A 6902-nucleotide genomic window follows, 5' to 3' on the forward strand; every position below is an offset into this window, starting at 1 on the left:
CAGCAGCAGCTTCTCCCACTATCAGATGTGAGTCACTGCCAGAGGCAGAATGCCAGACCTGGTGAACCAGAGGTCTTATCCGGTCTGGGGGATCTGAACTTCCAGTGTTTACTTAAGAATGAAGAGGAATAAACTCTGGTTTTTAAAGCTAAACATCTAAATGCACTCACTAATCTGAAGAGGTACAGTAAGCAACTGTACAAACACACCTTAAATGTTTCTTGGCAATTTTGCAGTTCACCCAGAAAGATGTGTTGTCTTTCAAAACATGAAAATCCAGCTTCCCCAAGTCCACAGGGAAGTGTTCTGCTTTTCTCTTTTGCAGGTACCAAAAGGCGAAGCAAGAAAAGCTGCAGCCAGGTACATCTTCACACAAAATATCAGCCACTGTAAGCAACACAGGGGCAAAAACACCTCTGCAAACAGGACATGCAGGTGGATTTTCTCTGCATTGGGGGAAACAGGAGGACTAAAATACCTGACACCCTCATCTGTAGTGCTTGATTTTATGACCCTAAGCCTAAGCCTGTGCTTTTCCCCAATAGCCACATGTGATCCCTTTTAAAAAATATTTCACTCCAGCCACAGCATTGAAATATCATTCAAATACATTCTGAAAGATGTATTTGATTTTCTTTTTTTTTCCCTGAAAACATGGACAGTTACTGAATTTAATGTTTTGTAGAGCAAAACCACAAGGTTTCACTCAGTCCTCATCTATAATTGTGGTAGACACTAAAAAATCCCTCGAGAGCCCCAGCACACACAGAGCCAGACCAGATCTTCCAAGTTCCTTCCACACACAAATCCTCCTGAATAACAAATATTAATATATACTAAATAATAATTGCAATACTTAGCACTTCCCACCCATAGATCTCACAGCATTTCACTGAACTGGATGAATGCCTTTAATTCTCTTGCTCCCAGGCAAACAAGGACTTCTCTTCTGCAAACATTTTCCATGCAGGTGTTTCATTTTAACCCTATACCTAGTTTTGCTGATTATGCTGTGGTCAGCCCAGTCACTGGGAGAGCTCCAGGTTAGTCTTCTGTAAATGTTTCCCTTAGGAGAGCAGAAATACTAAATGTGTTTTTAACCTACAGACATGGATGATCCATCTGCTTTCTAAGCAGCAAATACTTGCACCCAAACTAGATGAAAGCATATGGGCTTTAAGGCCCCTTCCAACCCAAACCATTCTATGATTCCATGATTCTGTGATCTTTGACAGGGTGGTGCTCTCTGGAGCATGAGGACAGCCAGGATGGGATTGCAGGAGTAGCCCCATGAGTGCCCAGGAGAGTTCTTTGAGGAAGCTCCTGAGATGCAAAGCTTTTGGGAGTAACAAGATCCAACTGGTCTTTACATGTGCAACTACCAAATCCACCTTGAGCATCCTCACCTCGGTGCCTTGTCCTGCTGTAAAATACATGAAGATATAAAAAATGATGTTTTTTCATATTAGCTCCACTGGACACTCTCAGGCTCTCTCTGGAAGTCATCTCTCCTTTCTGCTCACTGAATTTAACAGACCTTGGTGATAGGTTTGTCAACTAAAAATCATCTAAATACAGCTACCTATGTTAGGTCCATGAATGATGAGATGCATATTTAGAAATTAGTGCAGAGTTGGTTGCATCCTCCCTGGAAACACACAGACAGTGCAAATTCCCTTGGAAATGCTGCCTCTAGTGCCGCTCCAGCCTGTGTTTAACCCCATCTGCAGACACTGGTGGTGGGATGTGCTGGTGCTGAGCACAGCCAGGACAAAACATGGGAACAGCAGGGGATCTCCCTGGCCCCTGCTCCCCATGTGGCAGCTCAAGGCTAACACACAGCTGCCTCTCCCAGAACAAGAATACTCTGAAGTTCAATCCATCCCTGCAATTAGGAGGCAATAACTCCTGGGGGTAAAAATGTAACAAAATATTAAGCCATCAGTTTTCATTTGTATGAGGCCCTGCGTCTGCTGCCAGAGAGCTCTATCCCATATACAGCTCCTGCCAAATAATGTGCATTTACCTCATTTCCACCCATAAGCCAGCATGGTCACCTATAAAGATTAATGTTTGGGACCTGTGCAGACTGGAGATGAGTTTCAGATGGATCATCAGGCACTCAAATACTTTTAGAATGGCCTTGGAAGTCATTAATCTTAATAGATACAGCAATAATAATATAAGACAGAGAAGGTCCCATGGGGCAGGGGAGGAGGTGGTCCTGGCTCTAAGAAAGTCTTCTTCCACTATTTAACTTCAGGAATCACAAGTGGATGGGCCAAAGTCCCCTCTCCTTCCTCTCACCTTGGCCCAAAGCCAGTCTCTGGGGAAGAAGGAGGAATAAAATACATACCCAGTGACAGGTATGTGTACTGCACATCTCTGCCCTTAGCATCTCTTCAGAAATGAGCACGAATTTACCTGTGAGTACAAGCTCGGTCCCTGTTACAACCAAAGCTAAATGAATCTCAGCTAAAGGTAGGCTTGAGTATCTATATTATACCTATATATATTTTTCCTGATAATGTCTAAGAAGTTGGTTTGAGTAGATGTCAGGGCACATTCAGATCCAGTGTTGCATTCAGACAGTGCATGAGCTGAGACACTGCTGTGCTGTCAAAGCATAGGTGAATAATAGTAAGCACAATATAGTATTTGGAGTCAGAGGTAACAACTACCTTGTGAGAGCACAGGAGGCATCTGGGTTAATTTGAAGTACATGGACCATTTATCACCTTCCCCAAAATCTATAATGCATGGAATAAACTGCGCTAGAGATATTTGGATCAATGTCTACACCTTAAGTAACTTTTCACTAATGCCCAAATCCCCAAGACTCTGTTCTTTGGCAGTCAGTCCTCAGACAGATCTCTGGAACATCGTTAAATGTGTTGCAATTTCACTGGCAAGTAAACAACTGACCACAAGCTGCAGAATCAAAAATCCTGCAAGTGCAAAGATGAGAAATAACATCAATATTTCATTGATGGAGATTTACTCTCATTACATCTCCAAATGTCATTCCTGAAGAATAACAAGCAGTTTAATTGGAGTAAATGTGGCCTTTCCAGTTGTCACAAACAGGGCTATAATTATTTTTAAAGAGAATTAAGCTAAGTATTACCACCCTCTACAAAATTTTGTTTGTTTCTGTTTGTTGTGGGTGATCCTTGGTTTGCAGCTTGTTAGCAGCATGTCACCAGGGAATAAACACAACCACACACACAAAAGGAACTTCTTTCCCAACATCTTTCAAGGCTCTGGCTGCTGCTAATTGCTGACGCACACAATTGCTGCAGTTTTTTGTTGTTGTTGCATAACTGTCACTATTAGTAGTTGGGGATGCATAAATATCACGTGTGTTTATTACTCAAAGATGGCAGTGATGATAAATTCAGCAATTTAAAAGCAGTGAAGGGATTTCCTTGCCACAACAAGTGTTTTCTCTGTTTCCATCTAACCACAAGGCAGTGATGCACACCTCATTTTTTCCACAAAGGATTTGGGTCTAGCATTATTGATCCAGTGCAGCTACAAGAGCCTTTCACAAACATGATCAAAATGCCAATAAACTCTGCTCTTGTACAGCTTCTTCCATTTGTCCAACACCTCTTCCTGCCTTGACCTGTCCTGGCAGGAGGTCAGCGTGGTTGGTTGCAGGCACACAAACCTCATACAACTTGCTGGAATCACACCAGGAGACTGGGCAGGGCTGGAAAAAGGACTTCTCCCAGTCCTCATACTTAATTTTCCTTGCATAAACTCATGGATATGTTTTTTAAGTGACAGAGCTGCTCTGCTTTTCCTTCATGATGGACACCTTTTCCATCAGCAATGTCGGGCTGTGGATGAGGTTAGGGAGAAATGGGGACAGCACCAGGTCTCATCCCACTGCTCTTCCCATAAATCTGAGACGTAGACTTCTTTCAGTGGGGAATAGGAGTGAAGCAGGGAGGGGACTGAAGTTCTGGAAATATTGCCCTGAATGGATGATCTTTCAGACCTGACTCACACAAAGCTCCCAGCAGAGTGAATGGGAGGGCTGCTTGGACTCATGTATAAAGGGAAAATTTCATTATTGACTCCCTTCCCCCCATATGTTTAGGGCTGTCTTGGGAAGGACAGTATTTTCCAAACAATTTGTCATTTCTTTTTCTGAGCTCTCCTTTCCATTTGGCTCCAAAACAAATGTGCATGCACAGAAAGAAGCTTATTCCTTTACAATTTGCCTCTTCTGGGAAGTTTAGAAATGTTACAATCCAGTCATGTTCCAAACATCCCAGTTTCTCCCAGAGAAGCAGTGAGGCCTTTTAGACATTATTCCAAGGATGGACTAACAGGGAAGGCTGCAAATAAAGGAATGGGTGAGCTTTGAGAGTCATTTCTTCACTATATTTGGAAATACGGAGAGACATTCTTTTAATGAATGTTTGTGATGATTTAAAAAAGAAATTTCAAACGGTTTTTCTGTTTGTGTAGGAACAATCTGTGCCACCATCACGCAGAATACAAACTTGGCTGTGGAAACAAACTTTTGGAAACTGGCTTGGCTTGGAGATGATTGGATTGTGGTTTGGTTGGCATCGGGAGGGTCAGCTGGTGATGAGCTGCCCTTCCCTCCCAAACCCCTGCAGCACTGGACACTCCTCGCTGTCTTTTGGGCACAAGCCCTGGTGTGTTATTGGCACCTCAATCCATCTGATGTCTTCTCGGGCAGAGAAGCTTTGCAACTACCATCTTTTATTCTGGAAGCTGAGAAAAGCAGACACTGAGACTAATTAATCCACCTCTGAATCAAGCATGAAGGAAATAACACGATTTAGGCACCTGCTTATACTCACAGCTTCTATTCCCACCTTATCTCAGTTCACTCCTACATCTTGCCTCAAAGCTACACTTGTTTTTCTAGTACCTGCAGCTTGCTGTTAATGCTGTTAGTGTTCAGGAATGTCTCAGTCCAACTGACCTACGTGGCTGAGGAGCTCAGTCAGGCTTCCAGCCTATAATACGCATTCAGCCAGGACTGTCTCCCAGGCTAGGAGGGGTGGAATCTGTATATGATCTGCCCTTGCAGCCCAGAGGCCACAAGCCAGCCCCACTGCCCTGCCGGGCGGTCTCTGACCAGTTGTTTGCCTCTCCAGAAGTCTTTTGATCCCCTCTAAAAGGGGTTTACTCTGAGCTTGTCCCTCCAGAAAGAGGCTCCTGAGCTGGGGGATATTCCAGCATCCATATCTGATTGTTATGGAGGAAGGATCTTGACAGCCACAACCCATGCTGAACATGGACAGGATGCTCTCAATATTTGTCCTGTTCACCTACTCATAGTCATCACTCAAATTACTTGAAAACCTTCACGGAATCAGAATCACAGGCTGGGTACAGTAGGAAGGGATCACTGAAGGTCCTCTAGTCCAACCTCCCGGAAGAATTTCTTCAGCACCCACCCAAAGACCTGGGCAAAGCCTCTCCTGGTGCTGAATGAGCTGTGCCCCACTGCTGGGCCATCTGCAAGACTGGTGGGACACAGGGTGTCTCCCCAGCTTCTCAGGCAGACAGGCAGCCTGGGAAGCTCCCTTCCATCCTCAACATGTAAACATCTGCTGGTGCTGGAGGAAGACTTTTCTCCTAATAACACATCATTAAACATTGATTTAAAGACAATCATCTCCCCTCTCTTCAGTTTCACAGCACCTTTAAAACAGCTGTTAGGCTGCAGAGGGGATGATCAGCTGAACAGAAAACACATTGTTAGCTCCCAGCATTAAAACAGTAGAATGCATTAATTTATGAGCTCCTACTCCCTCTCCAAAAGTTTTATTATGTTACTATCACCTTGATGTGCTGGTAGGCCCCAGTGCCAAAGCCTCTTTCACACAGTATGTGCCATCCTAAATTACAGGCTGGGTGCCTCCTGGAACTGCCTTTGGAAAACTGGAGTAAACCAGCGAGCACTGAAGTTAATATTATCTTACAGGCTAACAACCAGCTAATGCTCGACATGTGAATCCCATTTACTTCTTCTCTCTATAACAAATGGCAAGTGTGGGACTGGACTGTTCCTGATTTTATGCTATTTATCTTTCTGATCCATTCCACACTAGTTGCCCTTGGTTTTCAGCTACATCTATAGCCTGTGTACGAGTGTGTGACCTGCTCTACTTAGGAAAGTGCAAGGCTGCTGCCATGTTTGCTTGGTCACTGCATGACTTCTGTGTTTTTCTCTTGAGAGGGAACCTTCCAGGGATAGGAATGAGAAGTGCAGTGTCTGAAACTCCAGAAGCATCCCTGGAAAATTGAAGTGGACCAAGGCCCTGGGAATGAGCAGTGAGCTCAGTGTGCCTGTATCACCCAAGCAAGCATCTCCCAGAGTCCTGCATCCTCCAGCCTGGCCAGCCCTGGCTGCTAACCGCAGCCTTCCCTGGGGTGCTCAGCGCTGCGCATCCAGCTCCACAGTGAGGTCCTGAAACAGGAGAGTATTTCGGGGCGGGGGGGAAGTAAAAAAAATGGCCATTCCTTGTCCCTGCCCCCTCGGACAAAAGCCCCAACCGGGAGGAAATGAAGAGGGCAGGGGCCGTGTAACCAGGAGCACGAAGCCGCTCCCCGAGAGAGGCTCGGCCACGCGGGAGTCGCGGGACGCGGGGGGCCGGGCCCGGAGATGCCTTCGGCGGCAGGACGGAGGTGCGGGGCGGCCAGCGCCGCCGGTCTCCCGGTGCGGGCGGCCCTGCCCCCGGCCCTCCCCCGTCTGCGGCACCCTGGGACGGGGCTGACGTCAGGAGGAGACGGGGAAATCTCCCAAGAAAAGCCTGGAGCGGCGGCCGGGGCGCGCACAGCGCCCGCCGGGCCCGGCACCCCGCCGCCGCCGCGCGCACCGCCCGGTGAGTTGCCCCACGCGCGTCCCG

General features: G+C 46.3%; 1 protein-coding gene across 2 annotated transcripts in view; it reads left to right on the forward strand.

The window, feature by feature from the left end:
• The first annotated feature begins 6829 nt into the window (after positions 1-6829).
• PITX1 (paired like homeodomain 1) overlaps positions 6830-6902 on the forward strand; it is a 15227-nt gene continuing 15154 nt past the window's right edge. Inside the window, exon 1 of one of the 2 annotated variants that reach the window (XM_042014735.1) lies at positions 6830-6878. The gene's annotated coding sequence lies outside the window, so the exon portion shown is untranslated. The remainder of the gene's footprint in view (positions 6879-6902) is intronic. The other variant, XM_042014734.1, reaches the window with a different exon arrangement.

This window comes from Corvus kubaryi, unplaced genomic scaffold, assembly GCF_017639235.1.
Source record: "Corvus kubaryi isolate FWS band 111438036 unplaced genomic scaffold, C.kubaryi_AGA036_p1.0 split2-37374, whole genome shotgun sequence".
NCBI lineage: Eukaryota > Metazoa > Chordata > Aves > Passeriformes > Corvidae > Corvus > Corvus kubaryi.